We start from the raw sequence: 22,631 nt of genomic DNA, 5'->3' as shown, positions 1-22,631 counted from the left end.
GCAGCATCTTCACGAAGTTAAAAAGATCAGAAAAATGTACCCTAAAAGGACTAGAGACTCTTAACAACAGTTATGTTTGAAAATTATAAATTAGTTTTATTTTTTTATATAAAAATAGCTGTTCATTGAGAAACCTAGACGTGTGATCAGTGAAGTCAACATCATAGATTCCATTTCCTATATCAGATGGGTCTTTAGATGTACAGCTCAATTTAAAAGAAGAAAACGAAAAAAAGTCAGTATTAGAAATGCTTTTAAACTAGTTTAGATCCTACCGAATATCCGAAGTTTTCCCAAACACTTCTTGGCGAATACAAGATTTGATTTTTGTTTTCTTCATGTGGTAATGCCCACGTAGAATTGGAAGACGTTTTGAAATTGGAAAAAAGAATATCTAAGCTATATTGAATATAAAATATTTTATATTACAGTTTACTAGTCTTGTTCGCTTCTTGAAGAGGTTATTAGTATAGAATAGTTTTTTTGCTTGCGTTCATCCAGTTGTAAGCAGTCGATGTCAGATGGTGACAGTTCAACAAGAAACTCAGCGTCACCGATTCTTAGGTAACGAAAATTAAGTAACGAAACCTAGACCGACTGTTCTAGTTTCCAAGTCGGTTCTAGTTCTAGTTTGTGTGAACAGACAAACTGTCATTTTAGATCAATCATTTAAGCGCTTTCAGCATTTAGATACTGAGTGATAATTTTACGAATACATGAGTACTAGGCCAGAACGTTTATTATTATTATTATTATTATTATTATTATTATTATTATTATTATTATTATTATTATTATTATTATTATTATTATTACTTGTTAGAGGACTGATGGATGTGCTGAGAAATTAGCACATCCAAAAGCTTGCGTTATGTGCTGATGTAGCATCACGACATTTTGAAGACAACATGAGACTCATTCCCTCAAAAAGACTAATTTCTTGACCACCTCTTATTGCTAAATTTCCCATGTAAAAAGATATATGTATACACATCAAATAAGAGCTCAGAAGAAGTTGAACTGAAGGCAACATAGCAAAGACAAAATTGATAGAACTGTTGTTACAGATACTTCGGAAATGTTGAATTTACACCATAGCTACAGTTTGAGTTCCAGGTAATTGTATTCAGAGCTACGCATGGAATTTTCACTGAAATTTGTCGCCCAAAAATAAAAATAAAAAGGCTACACCTTAACAGTTCACAAATACTTTGGGGTCAGATGATCATGAAAAATTATATTCCATGTCAAATTTCAGTAGATGGAATTTTTCATTTTAGGGAGGGTAGGAAAAAGACGCTAGGATATCTGTAAATTGAGAATGAATGCCACAAAGAAGGGATAGAAGTCAAGATGTTTTCTCTAACAGAGTGGTGTGTGATTGGAATGGGTTGTCTTTGGATGCCGTATGTGCAAGTAGCGTGAATGAATTCAAGAACAGGTATGATGGTTGGTGCCAATACTGTGGCCTCCCTCGATGAGTTCCTGGCTCCCTGGAGATCTCTCTTAATAATAATAATAATATTTTTTTTGTGCTTTCAAATATTTACATATGTACAATGATCTTCTATTCAGTATATTATTTTACAAGGTTTAGCACTTTGTGCTAGATATAATGAGATTTAAATAGTAATGATGATAAAAAATTTCATATATATATAACAATCATAATAATAATTTACAATTATATTGTTCAGAGTTACATAAGTTGTATAATATTACATGTTGTGGTTTGCTATTTTTTTTCAAGTTTGAACAGGTGTGATTATACAACAGTATTTACACATATGCAATCTAAATATTATGTTTCCTTATTTTCACAAACATACGGTGTAAACTCATGATTTACTTTTAAAGGAATTTTTTTTTTACATTGTATACATTTGTTACAGTTATTATATTATATACATTACATACATTTGTTACAATTATTATATATATTACATACATTTGTTTACATATGATACATTACTTACATTTGTTAACATGTGATATTGACATTACGTACATTGGTTTACATATAATAGATACATTACATACATTGGTTTTCATGTGATACGTACATTACATGCATTTGGTTACATATGATACATCTTGGATGAGAACTAATTTTTTTGCTTTCATCCTCGAAGCTTATATGTAAGCTTATCTGAGAATGACACCAGTTGGTTATTATGTATTGTTTTTTTTTTTACTATGTTGGGAAGCTACGAAATCTTTGATTGAGAAGTTCGCGCGCACCCCCCCCCCCACCCCCCACCCCCACACACACAATAACTTGGAATGTATTGATGCGTCGCTGAACTGGAAGCCTGAGCGAATATATTGTGTTTCATTAGGTTTGTATGGTATTTTGGGTGCGTGTTTCATGTTCGTAGTGTGTCCTTAGAGCTCTTTTCAGGCTATTGTAGTTTGTAAGGTTTCTGTATTCAAAAGGTAATTTGTTTATCATGTCTGGGATGTAGAAGTTTCGTGTGGCCTTTCCGTAGTGATCATTGTATTTATATGTGATATAATTAGTAGTCTGAGGTCTTGTTTTACGGTATGTATTTCTAATTGTCCTGTAGTTGGCATCGAAATAATGTTTTAGCAAGGCTGTAGTGACATAAATGTTTTGCTGTCAGTATTTTGTGTTCTGCCATTGCAATGTTTATAAGGTCGTGATTTTCTCTTTGTTCCCAAAAGATCAGTTGTGTCGTTTTGTACTGTAGCGACATTAATCTATTTAATTTGTAGGGTGCACAGAAAGCATACGTTGTTATAGCGTATCTTAGTATATTTTGGCATAGTGCTTTCTATATTAGTGTTTTTAGGCGTATGGGAACTATGTCTCTTAACCTGTAGAGTTTGCCACTTATTGTTCGGAGTTTGTTGTGTAGATGGTTTATGTGGCTATTCCAGTTCATATCCGCATCGAAGTAAATTCCAAGGTATCGTATCGTTTCAGCCTGAGTGATTGTAGTGGTTTTGCTGTTCTGTGTGTTTTTTTGTGTTGGAAAGTGAATGTTGGATGGTTATATATTTGTTATCAACTGGTCGAGTCGGTGGATTTCTGAATATCATTAATTTTGTCTTTTCTGAGTTTAGGTGTATGGAGTTTTTCGTGAGCCAGTCTATGATCAGATTTATATCATGTTGCATATTTGTTTGGGCTATGCTTGCGTTATTATGGATGGATATTATTGCTGTATCATCTGCGTATTGGAATATCTTACCTTTGAGTGGTAAATGATTAATATCGTGCGTGTAAATGTTGAATAGAGTTGGGGAGAGTACAGCTCCCTGTGGTACTCCACAGGTTACTGGTAGCTCTCTGCTTCGGTTTGATCCGATACATGTGATATGCTTTCTATTTTGGAGGTAGTTTGTAAACCACCTGTGAAGAGGCCCGTCTATTCCAATATGCCTCAGCTTTTCTAACAAGGTTTGATGTGTAAGTGTATCGAATGCTTTAGTTAGATCTATAAAGACTACCATGGCAATTTTGTTTTTGTCTAGGCGGTATTACTTAAGTCTGTAAAGTCTTCCAAGAGAGATGTTGTTCCCTTATTTTTCTGAAAACCATATTGTGTTTTGGGGATAATATGAAAGATCTCAGTGTATGCTGTGAGTTTCTTCAGTATGATCCGCTCCATAATTTGATTGATAATTGGTAATGTTGCTATGGGTCTGTAATTGCTGATTAAATTTCTTTTTCCTTGTTTGTATATGGGTGTGATTATGGCGGTCTTTAGCATACTTGGTATCTGTCCTGTTTTAAATATTTTATTTATTAGTTTTAGTAGGATAGGAGTTAACACTTTCATTGCCAAGCTGAACATTGGAATTTCGTGTGGTGTCCAAATTTTTTTATTTAGTTAGCGATGTCCACGCGATAACGCGTGATCGGTCGTTTGGTGAGAGCTCGCATCGCGCGATATCGCGTGATTGGCAATGAACGTGTTAAACTAGTTGCATGTTGCTTTATATCTTTAGGTCTGATACCATCAATTCCTGGGCCTTTGTTTGGTTTGATCTGATGTATTGCTGAGAGAAGTTCTGCTTCTTTTATGGTTGGGAACCATAATGTCTGTTTTGATTGCGATCCAAGTGGAGGGTCTCGTTTTGTGATTGGGGGGATATTTCTGTGAAGTTCTTGGATGGAGTCTGCAAAGTATTGGTTAAATTCATTTGCTAATTGTTGGATAGGTTTTGTGTCTTTCATGAAGCTGTGTTTTATGGTTTCGGAGGCGGTGGTGTTGGGAACAGAATCTAGCATCTCATTAATCAGATGTCAGGTTTGTTTCATGTTGTTTTGTGCGGAGGTTAGCTTGTCTCTGTAGTAGCTTCTTTTTGCATTTCTGATTTGTGTTGTCAGGCGATTCCTTGTTATCTTATATTCAATTTTTAAAGCTGTGTTATTTGGATATCGCTTTAATTCTTTCCATAAAGCGTCCTTTCTGTGTTTTTCTAGGATTAAATTTTGTGTTATCCAAGTATTTTGTGTTGTTTTTGATCGAATTCGGACTTTCTTTGTAGCTTTCTTATATATTTCCTCCAGTGTGAGTTTAATGTTGTTGTATAAGATATCTGTTGAATCTGATGCCAGGTGTTCCCAGTCTGTTTTTCTTATTTCGTGGTTGACTATTTCTTCGTCTATTATTGTTTTCTGTCGTTTTTTTTCTGTGTGACATTGCATGGGTATTGTCTTCGTGTGCAGGTTTAGAGCGGTGAAGTAATGGTCTGCTACTTTGCACTTTATTACTGATGCAGTGTAACTATTTGGTGGTGCTCGGACGTTTATATGGTCTAGACAGGAGGCAGTGAGAGTATTTACGAATATTTCCTCTCTAGTACATGATGTTATTGTTGGAATTAGATTATATATGGATAGTGTGTCTAGGTATTGTACAGTGTTGTTCTGGTTTTCATTTGCAATATTTATGTTTATGTCGCCAATTATCATTAGGTGTTCGGTTGAGCATATTTCTTGGCTTGAAAGCCAGCAATTGAGTTCGTGTAAGAATTTTATCATGTTTAGGTTTGGTGGCCTGTAAATAGCATTTAGTATGGGATGTTGTGTATTCGTGGGATTAATGATTTCGAGGCAGAGGGTTTCAGCATGCTCAAACTGATAGGCCGTTTCTTTTGTTATTAATTTTTGTTTGATAAATATTAATATTCCACCCCCTCTTTTTGTTTGGCGGCATGATCTATGTTGTTGGAAACCTGGAATTTGGAAAGCAGTCGCTTCGTCATTAGTTATGGATACTTCGTAAGAATCAATATATCAATAATATCAGTGTAATTCCTCAGATAAGCCTGTAATAATAACCAATGTTTTCGGATGCTTCTGATGTTAATATGCAAAATTGAGAGACCTCTCGCTTGTACTGTGTTTTGTTTCCATGCATGAAGAGATTCGAAAGTACAATTACTGATGTATTCTGTTGTAATTACATCTATCTGGTTGTTCACATTCATTTTTGTTGTGTTGAGATCTTCTTATTGAACTAAGTTGGAGTCTTTTGTTTTACTCTGGCAACCTGTCTATATCTTCCGAGCTTTTTATTTGTATAGACTTTGAAGTCTGTGACTTTCTCAAGAATATTTTGCCGTCTTTGATCCATAAAAATTGATTCTTTTTTTCTGTTTTTTCTTTTCTTGCATGGTACAAAAGATTCTGATTGAAAGGTGTTAAATACTCAAATAGAAAGATTGGCGTATTGTCTTGCGATGCATTTAATTCCTTGACTACTGGTTTTTTCAGTCTGCTGGCTTTTATGAGATTGTCTCTTGTAGCCTTGCTTGTCAGACGAACTATGACTGGTGCCGGTCGTGGCGAGCCTTGTTTTCTGTTCTTCCTGGGAAACCGATTTATGGTCTGAATATCATTATGCTGCAGGGGGATGTCAATTGCATGGCCTAATTTTAAAACTACGTCTCTGAGATTTTCTGTGGGTTCGGTTTCTGGAAGACTGTTTATGAAGGTCTTCTTTATGTTGTTGTTGGTTTAAAACTTCGTATTGTAGTTTCAGGGAATTAAATTCTTGGCAGAGTTCCGATGTGTCTTTTATCAATTTGTGCTGCCTCTCAGTTAATGCGTTAATGCTGGTTTTAATGTCTTTTACCGTTTGTAAGACTTCTTCGACTTTCGAATTATTAAATTGAACAAACTCTTCATATTCGCTAATTTTTTTTGTTATTTCTTTATTCTGTTTATCAAATAGTTCTTGGACAAGATCTACAAAGCTGGGCTTTTATATTTTCTAAACCTTTTTCTAGTAATAAATTAACGGAACTCAAATTATAAGACTCACCGGTGTTTTGTTGTCTGTTCAGTTCATCGTCCGATTCTGCCTCCGGCGTAATCAGTTGCGTCGTGGGTGGTGGCGTTTCTTTGTTCTCTCTACAGTTTAGGCACTTCCATTCTTCTCGTTTGGCATTGGATTTGCGTTGCCAGGTTGTTTCTGAAAGTCCGGAACATGTAAAGTGAAGAGACCTATGGCATTTCCTGCAGGTTATGTAACATCCGTCGGACGGCAATTCCTTCTGACACTTGTTGCACTTCATGACTCACCTTTCTTCCTTTGGACAGCTGCAAAGATGGCGACGTCCTTTGTTCTGTACTCGTTAGCAACCGCGGTGTACTCTTCAATTTTTAGCACACTCAGATTTTGGATTACACTTGGCCAATTTCGATATTTTGTATGTCACTGTCTTCAGCGTGACAAGTAGAGTTACTTTATGACACTTTTAAATTAAAAACAGGAGTTAGAACCACATTAAAACTATAAAAACGGGACCAGCGATATACATCCATGCAACCGTTCGTATGCCTACACAGCGCCCTCTCTCGCTTATATAATAGTAATAAGAATAATAATAATAATAATAATAATAATAATAATAATAATAATAATAATAATATCGAAACTGTTAACCTATGCATAAATGAAGAAATAATTTAAAACCAGTCATTAATTTTTACTATTCATTATCAGATGTCAATAGCAACACTATTACCAGTAGATTAATCCACTAGGGTGAGCCCTCAACAAACTGCAATATTTTGGAATATTCTTTCTTGAGTAAGCACATATTATGCAACTACACAAATCTCTGCAGTCCTTAATATTGATATTTAATTAACTTTGTTTTCTGATTACGTAATTTAAAGCTGAAATAATGAACACAGTTAAAGAATTCCTTAATGACTTGAAACCGGAATCTCGTGGCCTTATAATAACTACTGATTACTTTTTTGGATGCTTCAATATGTCGTTCGTTCATCCCGTAATAACACCGCCTAAAGCATTCTCTCTCTTTCTCTCTCAACTTGGAAGGTTTAACTAGCTTATTGTAGATATTCAGTGCATACAATATTCTTCTCCCGTTTTGAAAGGAAACGTTTCAAGAATAATGAGCCCAACTGCTTCCATAACTTGCACAATACATTCTTTTGGCCGGTTGATAAATTCCACACCAGATGGCCCAAAAGTAGATAAATTATATGAGATGGAAGCAAGGCATTTATTGTTTGCGTGCAGTGAAAAATTACTGTTTGTTGCTTGAGTTCAAAATTACATTTGCAATAAGCTATTATTATGAAAGTCGCTCTGTGGTACTTTAGATTATTATCGCAAAAAATAATCCCAACTCTTCCAAAGTTAAAAGTTTTTAAGATCGTCATCTCATGACAAGGATGCCTTGTTTACTACCGTTCGTTCCCTTGAAACAATTTATTCAATAGAAGTCTTCCAAATTGCCCAATTCTACGTACTTCTTTTGTTTCTATTCATGCAAGTTTTCATAATCACATTTGCCCCAACGTATCAGGCTCAATGGCCTATCACGTCCACTTACGTTCCGATCAAATGACTGTAATGATAGGTTTGTTAATTACTGTCAAATGAGTCAAATGGCTGGTCTGTCTGTTTTTTTGCAGGTTAAAAACTATTATTTTCCCTCTTTAACTCATGTATGGTTGAGGAGGGCTTATAAATCTCTCTCTCTGTCTTCCTAAATTGGATTGGAATCCAGATATTTCACAACCAAATGGGATCATCGCTACCAGTTATTTATTGGGTTACTTATTATTGTCTAATCTCACGCAGTCTTGTAAGATAATGATTTTTTTAAAACAAATACTGCTCATTCTAAACCTTCTCCCATTTTCAGAACAGTTAAGAGAGAAATTATCATTTCCCCGTTTCTTTTGGAAATTGACGTGAGTTGAAGAGCATCAGAAATCCTACACAAAGACAGAGGGCTTGACATTCTCGTAAATGAAGAAATCCAAAAGAAAAATGAATTTATCTTCGTTTTTCACTTAAGACATCCAAGAAGATAATTGTAAGAAATTATCGACTTAGAGAATGGCTGCAGCAGAAATAAATTCTTACTTCCTTGTCCCATCGAACTCAGCATCGGTACTCAAAGCGGTTCCGATTAAAGTATTCTTCAACAAATGAATCAAAATCTTTTTAACCGAAAGATTTAAATAAAGTATGATTTGAATGTCATTCTGATCCACAGTTCTCAATGACAGACAAAAGAACACCATAGTTAATACCGCATATGAAAAAAAAAAAAAATTGACGAGTATTACAAAGTGAATACTTGAGCATACTTTTTTCTGTCCATTCAATCGATGGTAATATTTAAATGTTCAGAAAAGAATGACTTCTTTTTTTGAAAGAACATTATCTAATATATCGATCTACCACATTATCTATATACAGCATCTATAACTAAGAAGGAAACGAAGATGAATTTTTTTCCAATAAAGTCATTCTTTTTTGGAGCAAATAATTGCATACAAATCGTACCACATACCATTCCAGAATTCGACGCAACTGTTCACATCCAGGTTCTTGATTCTTCTTCTTCTTATGAGAAAAGAGCAGTAATGTACACTTAAGACTCTCTGTTTCTCTCTCTCTCTCTCTCTCTCTCTCTCTCTCTCTCTCTCTCTCTCTCTCTCTCTCTCTCTCTCTCTCATGCACACACACACACACACAGTAGTTTTTTTTAACTAAATGTAAGCCTTTTCTAAATATATGCTTACACATGGGCTTTGTTCATCTGAACTGGCATCTTTATAACTCCCCACTTTCTTACAATCCAATTAAAACCAAACCATTAATTAGCAACGATTCATTCATAATCCCAGTACGAGAGTTGCATACAAAGTTCCGATTTAAATAAACGGAATAAAATATTAGCTAGCTATTCTTTTCTTTCTCTTCCTTCTTGATTCGTTTTTGTGAATGAATATAGTGTGTTTCCAGAGGGAGCAGAGAATGCAGTGAATAATTTAAGTAAACAAATGAAAGTATGGATACAAAAAACATGGTTCGCCAGAATAGACCTGACTGCCCTTAATTAGAAAGGGTGTCCCAAAAGTCCTTGTGCAGTTTCCAACGTTAATAATAACGTATAAATGTTACAGACTTAGAGCAAATGTCATTGGACAGTTTAATTCTTAAGGTGTGTATGCAGTGCAGGCTTATTCTCAAAGTTCAACATAATTGCAGTGGTTTGTGATACACTGTTGAAGCCGATACACTGTTTCATTTCATTTGCAAACCTAACATACAAAGTAAAAGTTTTTTTTTATGCATAGATGTGATCCCACAAAAATAAGAAAGAGACCCTTCTTTACCAATCCACCTGTCTGAAAATGGGCCATTCAGAAACTGCAGCAGATGGAACGTATAATGGCAGGGTGTCCCATCTTGCTGTGGTGTTATTTAAAAGATGTAATCTCTCTAGTTCAGGAATGAAAGTCTGCAGCATTGCAAGGTAAGATTCACCACTAACTATTGACGATTGACGCTTCAAAAAAAAAAAAAAATCTAAATTCATAACACAAATAACTCTGATGATTAATCTTTCTAACGGTATTTACTGTAAGTTTGTAATATTTACACATCTTAAGTTATTAAACTTTAAAACTGCACAAGGAGTTCTCGGACACCCTATATAATAATCGACATCATTACTATTAAATCCTTGAGGCATATGACCGAAAAAGGATCACTGGCTTCTGATATCATAATAGAATAAGCTGGCTCTTATTCTGTTATATCTTTGTGTGTGTGTGTGTGTGTGTGTGTGTGTGTGTGTGTGTGTGTGTGTGTGTGTGTGTGTGTGTGTGTGTGTGTGTGTGTGTGTGTGTGTGTGTGTGTCTCTACATATATTTCTGTATATAAGTTGCTGGTGTGTGTGTGTTCAACATTGAATCCGAACTCTTCACAAAAAAGTACAAAATCTTTCTGTAAACTGTGACGGATTTGATTCCCTTCTGACAATAAAAATCTACTGACAGCGCTTTGTTTGACTAACTTTGTGCAATCAGAGGTGACGTGTTTATCTTTTGATTGTAAGAGCCAATGAACAACTGCGACTGGAAAGACACGTTTAGGCTTCTTTACTTAAGTTAACATTGTGAGAGCGCCTCTGTAGTGCAATTATGAGAACGTTGTGACTTTTGTTCTTCAGCTACAAAAGACCTAGGTTCCAGTTCCGTCTAGAACGCGAGGAATAATATATAATTTGTTTCTCTGGACAAATCAGCTAGAAACAAATCAGCTAGAATCTTCTGAGCGTGTGTGTTTGAATACCATTAGACAAAACATGAAAAAATTCTTTTATTTCTTATGAGAAAAAGTAGCATTTGTCTCTTTGTGTACTTGGGTTGGGAGGGGGGGGGGGAAGAAAAATAAATAAAAGAAAATTTTAAATTTTAAATTAGGACCCAATTGGGCATCAAATCCTGACAAAAGAGAATCAGTTTCGTCCACAACTCAAATATGAATACGATTGCTGTTCTATTAGCTTTAGAAACGGAAATACTGCAGGAATGTAAATGAAATTCTGCACTTCCGAGTTATAAAAAGACACCTGATTGAAGAGAAAAACGGAGATAAACCCGCATGCGAAAGATCTTTCACTTCTCCTTTTAGGGCTGAATGGAAATGGTGGGAAGCGGAGATGCATTATTGAATTTTATCTTCGACTTCCTTTCTCTATTTTTTTTCCATTGTCGATATTTCTCTTCAAAAATCGAAAAAAAGCTGACGTTTCCATGGTTACTGCAGATGTATTCTGACAGACGATAGGTACCATGTTTCGCTACGGTTCGTACATTTTGGAGCGGTAAGTCGTCGGCGTGTATTAGCAAGAAAGCCTTGTTCGACAGACAGCACAAAGAAAATCGAGTTAAATCACCGTCTGTCCATTGCCAGTCCTAAGGAAATATGGCAAAAGAAATCATTCCACCTTTCTTGTTTTACTTCTTTTTTTATTTATTTATTTATTATTTTAACTGAGCAAAATCAACATCACCTATTCTGTTCGCGACTTTCCAACGCCATATAATTGACCATTTAGGATAAGATATTGAACATGTGCAATCACAATAACATTACATTCAATAGGCTGGTATATATTATTTAGTTAAGTTTTTATTAGGAAAATATTTTACGAGTAGATTTCGTTCAATGTCGATCAGCTATTTCATATTAGGAAAGAAACTCAGCGCCTGCTGTCTGTTGCTCAATCAGTAGCAAAGGCGTCTTTCAATTGAAAACACTGGATTTGAAATTCGTCTATGAAAAACACTCCTAAGGACTAAAAAAAATAAAGCTATTTTGGCAATAGAGCAGCCATCTATCATAATTACGCTAAAATAGGTATGATTAAATGAAATTTATTAAATTAAGAATGAATTATTAGTTTGAAATATCAGTCTGAACTTTTGAAAGTAACAATGGCTTATTACTTGGTACAGGACTTGATCAGAGCTGAGACAGTATATAGTTAGAAGTGGTAAACATGAAGAACTGATAAGTGAGTGTAGAAATATTTATCAGATAGGCGAAAAACGTGAATAAAACCAATAACGAAAAAAAAAAAAAGAATTGAGCAAATTATGAATTTAAAATAATTGAAAATAAAGAATCAAAGGAACAACAAAAAATATCGTTATGCACACGAAACGTAGGACTTTTCAATTGAAGGTAGGTAACCAGTCTCATATGGAAGTGGTGGGATTTTCCTTCCGAAAGTCTGGGTTTGCTCCATCTAAAACAGAGACAACACGATTAAAAGACACTCAAATGATAGATATAGACGGCTAGGAAGATAGCATATGAAACTGCCTATTATAATAACCAACAGCCAGGTTTATATTTGTCAAGTTGTTGGCATTTGCAACCCAGTGAACTTCCAGTTAGGGAGGTTCTCCAGCTTGAGATTAGACAATGATTATTTCTTAAGATGGCTCCAATCTCACATACTTTTGGCCTAGTGGAAAAGTAGGTACAGATGTTCTTGAATATCTATGTGATATATAAATCACCTAAAGCGAGATCCTACCCCTGCTTACCGGACGGATGAAGTTGATTAAAAATAAGTTAGTTCTGCAGAGCAGTGCTGCTTGCTTACCCTATCCAAAGTAATAAGGTACTGTAGATTTATGCCGTTTCGTGGGTGGTTGTCATGAAAAATAAATAAACAAATAAATCATATAAACAGCCACCTGAATTCAATTTAAATTTATCATTATATTCACCCACCCACCATCAGTCATACAAAAGCAAGAGGTAGAAATGAGATTTGCTTCTATACATCATCGATGAAGAGAGTGGGAGATAGGAATTGATCGATGAAGGCCTTCCATCTCTTGTAGGAGATTCCATCATCTAATTCTACTCTTCCTAAAGTTGACACTACCAGGGCCGAACTTACACGTTTCCTGACGCGGACCTCCAGAGTACTCTAGCGCCCTTAAGTGGAGCCCTCAAATTGGACCTTAATTTTTCGGGACCCATCTAGAGTCTTCTACGCCTGTGCATCAGTACGGTCCTGTGCACTACAATGTATCCGATGGCTGATTCATCACTGCGTAATTCAATATTTCGTTTTGAATTCAAAAGTGGTGTTTGTTAATTAAAATACAAAAATGTATGTTTTCTGTATGTATACCTTTAAACTACTTTGTTAAAAAAACAGAAAGAAATATTATCGTTCATTTTTAATTTAAATACGATGGAAACTAAACTATTTGTATACCTCAGATTTGTATTGTTAATTAAACGACGAAACAGTTTTCTTTAATTAACTACATTTAAACAGAATTAAAAATAAAATTAAATAATAATTAAAGTAGTACGATTGCAAAAAAAGGCCAGTAAAGAAATTTTTTCTTGCAATTTCTCCCGAGAAATTACGTTCTTCAGTTACACAGTGCAGGTAATGATGACAAGCCTCAACTTTATTGCTTTCTTCATTTTACTTTTTCGATACAAGCCGAAGAAATAATTTTTGGTGGCTTTGTCTTTCATTGTGCTTGCATTTATATGCAGATACAGTTTATACACGAAACCCTAATGATGCGTTTTTCTCTGCAAACATTTGATATATTATCCCACTGCAACAGTCATAGCGATTGAAATTGCAGTAACGTGTCCTAACTATTGTATTTAATTTATCTAAAACCTTGGACGGTACACACCGATTCTTCAAGTGACGCTAATGACCTGCGTTTGCATAAATTTGTTATTGTAATAAGGGGGGAGGAAGGGAAAGTGAAGTGGCGCCATCTGATGAGTGCAACGAGAAAATATAATTTCTCGTAACTTTCCAGTTAAGAGGAAAAACAAGATAATAATCTTTACTATTTTTTTTTTAATTATTCCATAAATGCAAAGAACCCATCCTTTCGGGTGTATAATTCTGGTATCAATAAAGGTCGAAACCAGTCTGGGTAGTGACTCTTCCCATAATGCATAGCATTATACATGTCTGAAAGGATACGTGCTTTACATTATGGGATGCTAAGGCAATTGATGTGAAGTCATTAGCTTCTATATACGAGTCGAGTTGCCGAGTCGTGAAGATACTTCACGCGCAAACTTTGTTTGCTTACACTTGGATAAAGAATTAAACCAAGAATATAATTTCTTGGCATCTTTATTTCATAGCACTGTCAATCGTTTTTTATAGAATGGAACGAACGTGTTTTTCTTGCTTTTAATCGCATTATGTCAGTTGCAGAATGACTAGAATTCTAGCTAAATAAATCATTGACACAAATGTAAAAACGACCAACAAAAGGTTTGACTTTTTTACTTTTTTTTTTTTTTTGGCGAGCAAGCCAGTTTGCAATGTTCATTATTTACATAACGTGATCAAATAGTTTTAATTGATACTACAAGAGCATCAATAGTTCACTACTTTTTTTTTTTACAAAAATTAAAACAGGCTATTTAATTAAAAAGAAAAAAAAACTTAACTACCTCGAAAATTTAAATTAACTACAGTTACTAGGTTGGTTGTTCTTCTTGTAAGATGTCGCGTTTCATTAGTCTCGAGTTGATTTAATTTATTTGACTATTGTTTAAACATTGTTTTTTCTTTAAGACAGAACAGGATGTCACACTTCCATGTTTCAGTAATAAAAAAGAAGTTCCTTTATTTTTGTCTACCAGATAGCAGAGTGGTCGCTGTATGTCTCCATAGCCAAGAAAATAAGTGATATTTTAGACTCTATGAAGTTCTAGTTTCTTTATAATAGGGAAACATATTTAAGACGTGATGTGCAATGTAATTTCCTTCTTTTTATTATCTACATTAAAAAAAATTACGAATATTTATAGAAAACAAGAACATCTGACAAGGGTTTCCTCCTGAAAAGCGGGATCTTTCATGTAGCAGTTAGGCCAACCAGTCATAAAGACACTTCTTCGTCTATGATCTCTTATGCTTTTAAGCGTCGAGATTTTGCCAAAGAGATTTCCATGCCGTCCTGTCCAAGGTTTGTTGCTTTGCTTCTTTCCAGTTAATTCCCTTCTTTTCCAATTTTTCTTTAATTTCCTTTTGCCAACCTTTCCTGGGTCTGCCTATGTTTCTTTCCCCTATTTTCTGGCTTTCGTATACAGTTTTTGCTATTCTTCCTTCTTCCATTCGATTAAGATGTCCAAACCATCTCATTTGGGCTTGTGTTATGAATTGATTCAAAGGTGCAACTTGAAGGCTGTCTCTTATGGTTTGATTTCTTATTCGGTCTAGTCTTGTTTTTTGTGCCACTTTCCTGAGATATTTAATTTCAATTGTTTGTAGTTTATTTCTGTTTCCTGTTGTTAAACACCAAGACTCACAACTGTATGTTAATGTTGGTAGAAACACTGAACGGTACACTGCCATTTTGGTATTTTGGTTGACTTCTTTCTTATCTAGGAGTGGGCCTTTCATTGCATAGAATACCTTTGTTCCCCCTCTTATCCTGTTAATTTCTGTGTCTAGTCTACCATCTTCTTGTATATATGATCCCAAGTATTTAAAGGAGTGGACTTGTTCCAGTTGGTGATTCTCTATTTTTATTAGGTGTTTTTGTTGGTTTCTAGATATGATCATTGTTTTAGTTTTATTTATATTTATGGTCATATTCCTTTTCTTTGTTTATTCATACCAAATGTTGATATTGTACTGCAGATCTTCGGCTGTATTTGCTAGAATCACTACATCATCTGCAAAACCCATGTGCGAAATCCTGGTTTCTTTCAGTTTCCGGTATCCTAGGTGGAACTTTTTTGTTTTTGTTTGGCATGCCTTTAAAATTTCATCCATTACTATGATGAAGAGAAGAGGGCTGAGGATACAGCCCTCTTCTCTTCATCACTCCTATATTTGTTTCAAATTCTTTTGATCTATTATTACAGGTTCTTAGATAATTTCTATTACTTTTGTAGAGGCTTTGTATGGCTGCTATTAAGTTATCTTGTATCTTGTTTTTCTTTAATGTTTGCCATATTAAGTGTCTGGGAACTCTTCTTACATAATTTCTATTACTTTTGTAGAGGCTTTGTATGGCTGCTATTAAGTTATCTTGTTTTTCTTTAATGTTTGCCATATTAAGTGTCTGGGAACTCGGTCAAAGGCCTTTTCAAAATCTATAAAACATGAATGTAGTTCTTTTCCATATTCCAATGTTTTCTCTGATATTTGTCTAAGACTGAAGATAAGAACCTGTGTGCTTCTATTTTTTCGAAAGTCATATTGCATTTCATCCAGTGTGTCCTCTATTTGATTCCTAAGCCTCACTTCTAAAATGCGGGTATATAATTTTCCTGGAACGCTTAAAAGCGAAATTCCTCTATGGTTTTCACATTTTCGGTTGTCTCCTTTCTTAAATATAGGGATTATTATAGCTACTTCCCAGTCTTTGGGAATAATTTTCTTTTTCCATACAACATTGAATAGGTGTAAAAGAAATTTTATGGCTTTCTTTCCTAAATTCTTTACCATTTCTGGTGTTATTTGGTCATGGCCTGCTGATTTGCCCAGTTTTATTTTATTTATTGCTGCTAACAGTTCATTTTCATGGATTTCTTCACTCTGATCTTCTATTTTGCTTGTGTGTCTTGCTCTTAGAGTTCTATTTTTCCGTGTCCTGCATCTTCCAATAATTCTTGAAAGTACTGTTTCCATCTTTCCATGATGTCTTCGGAATTTGTGAGTAATTTTCCATCCTTATTTTTGATAAACTTTATGGGGCATTCTTTCTCTGACCTCATTCTTCTTAAAACATTATAGAAGAGTTTTTGGTTCTTTTAAAATTTTGTTCTAAAGTATGTCCGAAGTCTTCCCAGCATTTTCTTTTCTCTGCTTTCACTAAGGTTTTAACTTTATTTCTTTGGTTGTTGTATAGTTCTCTATCAACCTGCAGCTTTGATGTTATATATCTCTTCCATAATTGCTTTTTCTTTTTAATTTCTTCTTTTAGTTCTTCAGTCCACCAGGGTGTTTTATGTTTCTTCTGTTTATTATTTAATGTTACACCACAAATTTCTTTGCTTGTTTCTAGAGGAAGTGTTTTGAACCTGTACCATAGGTTTTCTACATCTTGGTCTTCATATGTCTCTTTTTCTACTTCTTTCATCTTCTCTTATATTTTACTTTTATACTCAATGGCTGTTTCTTCTTTCTTTAGTTTGTAGTTCTTTATCTTAACATTTATTTCCTTGCTACTTTTTCTACATTTTTCTACTTTTTCTACATTTTTATTTTATGGATTGTTTCCAATACTAATAAGTAGTGGTCACTGCCTATTTCAGGACCTCTGTAGACTCTTGCATTTTTTGTATACTTCCAGTACGATCTGCTTATGATGGCGTAGTCGATTATAGATTTTTCGTTTCTATTGGGCTCTTCCCTGGTAAACTTATGGATTTCTTTATGCTTGAACATAGTATTCGCTATTACTAAATTATTTGTAAGGCAAAGATTTATTATTCTTTCTCCATTATTATTCCGGGTTATTTCTCCTTGTGATCCCAAGACTTGTTTCGTTTCTTCATCTACCTGATTCCCTACCCGGCCATTAAGGTCTCCTAGTAGTATGATATGCCCTTGAACTTCTTCAATTGTTTTTTGTAAGAGTTCGAAGAATTCATCTTTAATTTCTTTATTGGCATTATCGTTTGGGCCATATGCAACAATTACAGTGAATACTTGGTTGTCTGATTTAAAATCTATAGTAATTGTCAACAACCTTTCGTTTATTAGTTGCCATTTAGTAACATATTCTTTGAGATCTGGTTTAATTATGCAAGCTACCCCTTGTTTTCCCCATTCTCTTGGGTTTACCCCTGAATAGAAAAGTATATACACCCATCTTTCATTTTCTGGCAACCTTGACCTTTCTTTTTTGTTTCTGTGACTGCTAGCAAATCCAATCTTGATTTTTTAAATTCATCTATTAATTCGTTTTCTTTTCCATGTAGACTTTTAACGTTCCATGTTCCGTATCTTATGTACCTTTCTCCTCGCTTTGTTGTTAACCATTTAAGCAGTTCGGCTATCTCTTTGTTATTTCTTTTAATGAGTGAAATTTTAAGGTGTGCAGGGGATTAGCCTTCAGCACCCGAGTCTGGTGGTGGGGCTGCCACCTTCGAGGCCCCCAGACCGACACAAATACAAGAAAGGGTTCTTCACTGGTCTTTCCATCTTGCAGCTGGTCTTCCTGTCTTCTGTTTAAATATAGATATAACCTTAGCTTTTGACAATCTGATGGAACCTCACATTTCCTCTCACAGTTATTAATTTTAAGAATCTGCGATGTAAATATTTTCCACAAGTTATTTTTCCTTTAAAAATAAGTTGTATCAACAAATTGAAGGAACTGCAATGGGCAATCCTCTTTCTCCTGCTATCTCCAATTTCTTCATGGAACATTTTGAACGTATCTTTGACAACATTTCTCCCAGACCTACTCATTGGTTCAGATATGTCGATGACATTTTTGCTGTATGGAATGGCTCTTCTGATGAACTTCAACAGTTTCTCACTAAGTTAAACGCACTTCACCCTAGCATCCAGTTTACCCTAGAAGTAGAATCAAATAAGCAGTTAGCCTTTTTAGATCTTCTAATTCTTCGTCAACCAGATGGTAACCTACATTTCTCAGTTTATAGAAAGAAGACTTATACAGGCCATTATATCCATGCGGAATCTCATCACCATCCCAGTCAAAAGGCAGGAACTATTAAAACACTGGTTCATCCGGCCCACTCCTTTTGTTCTTCAGACGATCTTTTACAGAAAGAACTGCAATATATATCTTCTTCCTTTCTATCTAATGGTTATAAGAATTGCTTTATTAAAAGAGCTTTGAGTAGTTTTAATATGTCTTCCTCTTCAAATACAGAAGAAATAACGCGCATTCCTATCCCTTATGTACAAGGCATTAGTGAACGTATAGCAAACGTTGTAAAACCACTGAATATTTTTGTTGCCTTTCGACCGTTTAGAAAAATCTCCACCTTTCTCACTTCTCCTAAGGACAAGCTTCCACATCTTAATTATCCAGGTGTCTACCAGATTCCGTGCTCTTGTGGATTATCTTATTTCTGACAAACGGGAAGATCTGCCTCTATTCGGCTAGAAGAACACCAATCTTATATTGAATACTTTAAACCTGAAGAGTCTGGACTTGCAGAACATGCTATCTTCACTAGACATAGAGTTCACCGGAGAAAGAGAAGAGTCCTTCACAAAAGTCGGTTCCTCATGGAACACCTTTATAAAGAAACATGTGAAACTTTACCTCGTTCTCCTAACTTAAACAGATCTGACGGCTTACCTCTATCCCCTTTATGGGAGATAGTACTTTATAAATCAGCTAATCTTTCCTAACTTTTTATTGTATACATTTTTGTTAGAAAATTTATTGACCTTTTTAGTTATCTTACACCAGCTACTTAGGTGGCGCTTTTTGGAATTGTCAGTTATTGTTTAATTTTGAGCTTAAAATGTACTGAAGATACCTGTGAAACGCAGACGAAAATTATACTATTAAAAATATCTCTGTACGTGAGTTTTCCGTTATTAATTTTGTATCGTATTACAATGCACCTTTCCAACTCTGTCAGTTCCCGTCTCGCAGCCATTTCACCCGGACACACTTGCACTGTCTTGGGAGCATCATATTCCTTCAATTGATATCGACTACAAACACCGGAATCGTTACATGGCACGATGCACCTTGCCCATGGGAGTGTGCATTGACTTCTTTCCAAGCAGTGTATAACATAGTATAACTAGTTATATATTTTGTTCCCTTTAATTTCTTTTTGTTTCTGTTATCATTGCTGTATTGATATTTTAGTTGTTAGTTGTTTTCTAATTTTAATTCCTTTGTTGTTATGCTTGTTCCATTCCAAGTGGCTAGTTTTAAAATGACCGAGATTCCTAATCCTATGAATTTTTCAGTTGAAGCGTCTGAGTTGTAAGAATGTTTTACTTGGTAAGGTAACTAGCCTTACGGAAAACCCCTAACCTGATTTAAATTTTAAAAACAAAAATACTGAACTAGTCTCATACGGAGATGGCAGAAATTTTTCTCTTTGAAACGTGGTTTTACCTGCTCGAAAAAAGACGATCCAACAATAATAACACACACACAGACAAAGAATTTCCATGTGTAAATATGGTAAATATGATCAGGAGACCACAATTGCACAATGGTCTGACCGCCAGTTGCTCCAGCTCTATAGCGTGGCCCAGGGTGCACCACGAGGAGGCTAGCTAGAATTGCATAAACCTCCCAATACATGAATTATTCCAGATGCTTTATCTAATAGACTAAAATCCAGAAGACCTGCCATAAAAACCGCCCAATCTTCTTAGCCAGAATGACGGCATGGTGAGTAGGTGAGATGTACTGTGGTCCCAAGCAGTATTACCTGAAGTTCGTAATTACATAAACATATTCCAAAAACCATCTGGATTTGACCAATCGAGGAATATATGGACGATGGCTAACAGGATTCGCACAGGCCATGATGTATGTGGAGACTTACTTTCAAAGTGGGGTAAGATACCAAATCCCCACTGTCCCTGTGGAGCCAGGACCCAAACCATTCGCCATATAGTACAGGAATGTGAGCTGATGGCATATCCAGGTGACTTTAAGGATATCTTTGACCTATCCCCAGAGGCGATCAACTGGATTAAAAACCTAAATGTTAAAATATGATTAATCTTCTGTCTGATGCTTGTCATGAATTTCACGTTTGTATTTGCCTGAATGTAGATGTTTTACTTTTTATTTATATTATGAAACATGTGTATCTTATCTATCTTCATGTGTTGATTTATCTTATTGTCTTTTAACCATGTGTACATGCCATGCAATAAATAAATAAATAAACAGACAAAGAAAATAATACATGAGCCTCATAGTCTTTGCTGTTTCTATCTTAAAATCCAAACAACAACAACAGCTAAAATACTGTATGACGCATATAATATTTATAATATTTTCTTTCCTGTTGTGTTCTCTATATTGTGCTCAGAATATTGGTAAAACAAAAACAATAAATGAACAGTTAATGTATGTGATATAGTAAAAGAATTGTGAAGTAATAATCATATCTATTCACATTCTGCTAACTTCGTGTAAAATTATTCAGCTATGTAATAAAAGTCTCGAGAACAAAATATCTTCACTAGCGCAACAATCTTCTACCTTTAAATCACGACCTTCTCAAAGGAAATTCTAGTTAGCTTAATTATTTTTAATATTCTTCAAATTGGCTGAAGCATTTGAGTGGAAAACACTTCTTCCACCATCTACGTCCACCTGAAACATGTGCTCATACCAAATAATAAAAAAAAAGTTCTGCATCATGCACGTCCGTTAAATCAGTTTATTGTCAGTACGTGCTTGTCTCTGCGAGCAGCATAAAGAGTGCTTCATGCTGGTGCGCGCTTTTTTTTTCTTTTCTTTTGCAGGTTTCCATTGCTTACTCCCTCGTGCGGAGTGAGTTGCTATTTTTAGTTGCGCTACCTCTTGCTCGTGCACAACAGAGACAATGGAAAAACGAAATGGACGTTAAAATTCGTTTTATTTTCAGCGTGCGCCCATGTATTCACTGATTTTTGTTGTTAAGCTTCGTTAGTTTGATGAAAGATGCTTTGATAAATCGAGTGTGGCAGAATATTCGGTCAATATTCTGTACTCTGACAGCCGAATATCAGAATTTAATAATCCGGCAGAGAAATTCGATGGCAATATGGAGGTAGAACGTAAACAAAGGGGAACACGGAAAATTATTATCTTGAATATTTTCATTCTTCCTTCTTCAGTATTTCGCTCCATAAAAAATTACAAATGCAAGCAGAGAGTGGGAAAGTATTAATCCGAAAGAAAGAATGAAATGTCAAGAAGAGAAAAGGGAAATTGTGTAGAATGAGAAGAAGGGCAGGTAAGACAGAGGTTGTTAGGTGCAAGATGATCGGGAAAAAAACTGGAATGCAAATCCCTAGTGGGTTGAAAAATATTCACACTCCATTGAGCTCATAGCTATCAATGATTTTGAAGGCAGTGGGACGAGAATACAGCAGACAGTTTCCGCCATCTTGTGATTCTAAACCATAACTCGTATTATCATCCAAAATACTGTTAGTTTTCTGTGGTGGATTTTATCAATTAGCTAGGGATTAAGAACCAGAATTTCCATGATAAAAAAGTTCCTAGTTTCCTTTGCGAAAGATCAACAAACTCAAGATTCGGCTGCGAAAAAGATTTAGAAATAGTTCCTGTAGATGGCACTGTAACGGTCTTTTTATTTCTAGCGAGCTGGCATTATGGAATGGGAAACGTTTCCACAAGGTTATACATTCATTAACTGTTATAATTTAAATTGAAACAGAAAAATGATAAAAGTAATTGTTATTTGCAAACAAACAAAAAAAATCCAACAACAATAACTCAGCAGAGTCTCTCTCGTTGCTATGGTAATATATGACGCGTTTAGTGTGAGATATTTTTCATTGAGAAGCAATAAAAAAAATTAAATTTTATACGCATCTTCTTTTAAAACTCAGCCGATTATTCAACTTTAGCATCCGTTTCCTTCGTCCCATTCATATTTTCCCAGATCGTTACCTTCCTAATTCAAGAGATATAAATATCCCTAGCAGTTCTTCCTTAACGTTTCCCTGCGGAGCGTGTACGCGTGGATAGAAGTCATTCCGATAACCACTTTTAAGCCACACACCGACTGACTTATGTATGAGGGAGGACTAACGCATCTGTAATTGTCCATTTATCACGCTGATGTTGGCGAAAATTCAACACT

The 22,631-nt window shown here is 35.0% G+C and overlaps 1 protein-coding gene across 1 annotated transcript in view; it reads left to right on the top strand.

Moving 5' to 3' along the window:
• Positions 1-22,631, top strand: part of LOC150109017 (voltage-gated delayed rectifier potassium channel KCNH8-like) — a 105,185-nt gene that overhangs the window by 35,527 nt on the left and 47,027 nt on the right. The window lies entirely within an intron of this gene.

Source organism: Typopeltis vanoorti, chromosome 2, assembly GCF_054136105.1.
Source record: "Typopeltis vanoorti isolate ZY-2024b chromosome 2, IOZ_Tvanoo_1.0, whole genome shotgun sequence".
Classification (NCBI taxonomy): Eukaryota; Metazoa; Arthropoda; class Arachnida; order Uropygi; family Thelyphonidae; genus Typopeltis; species Typopeltis vanoorti.
The sequence above is the reverse complement of the archived record's forward strand: the minus strand, read 5'-3'. Positions and strand labels throughout refer to the sequence as shown.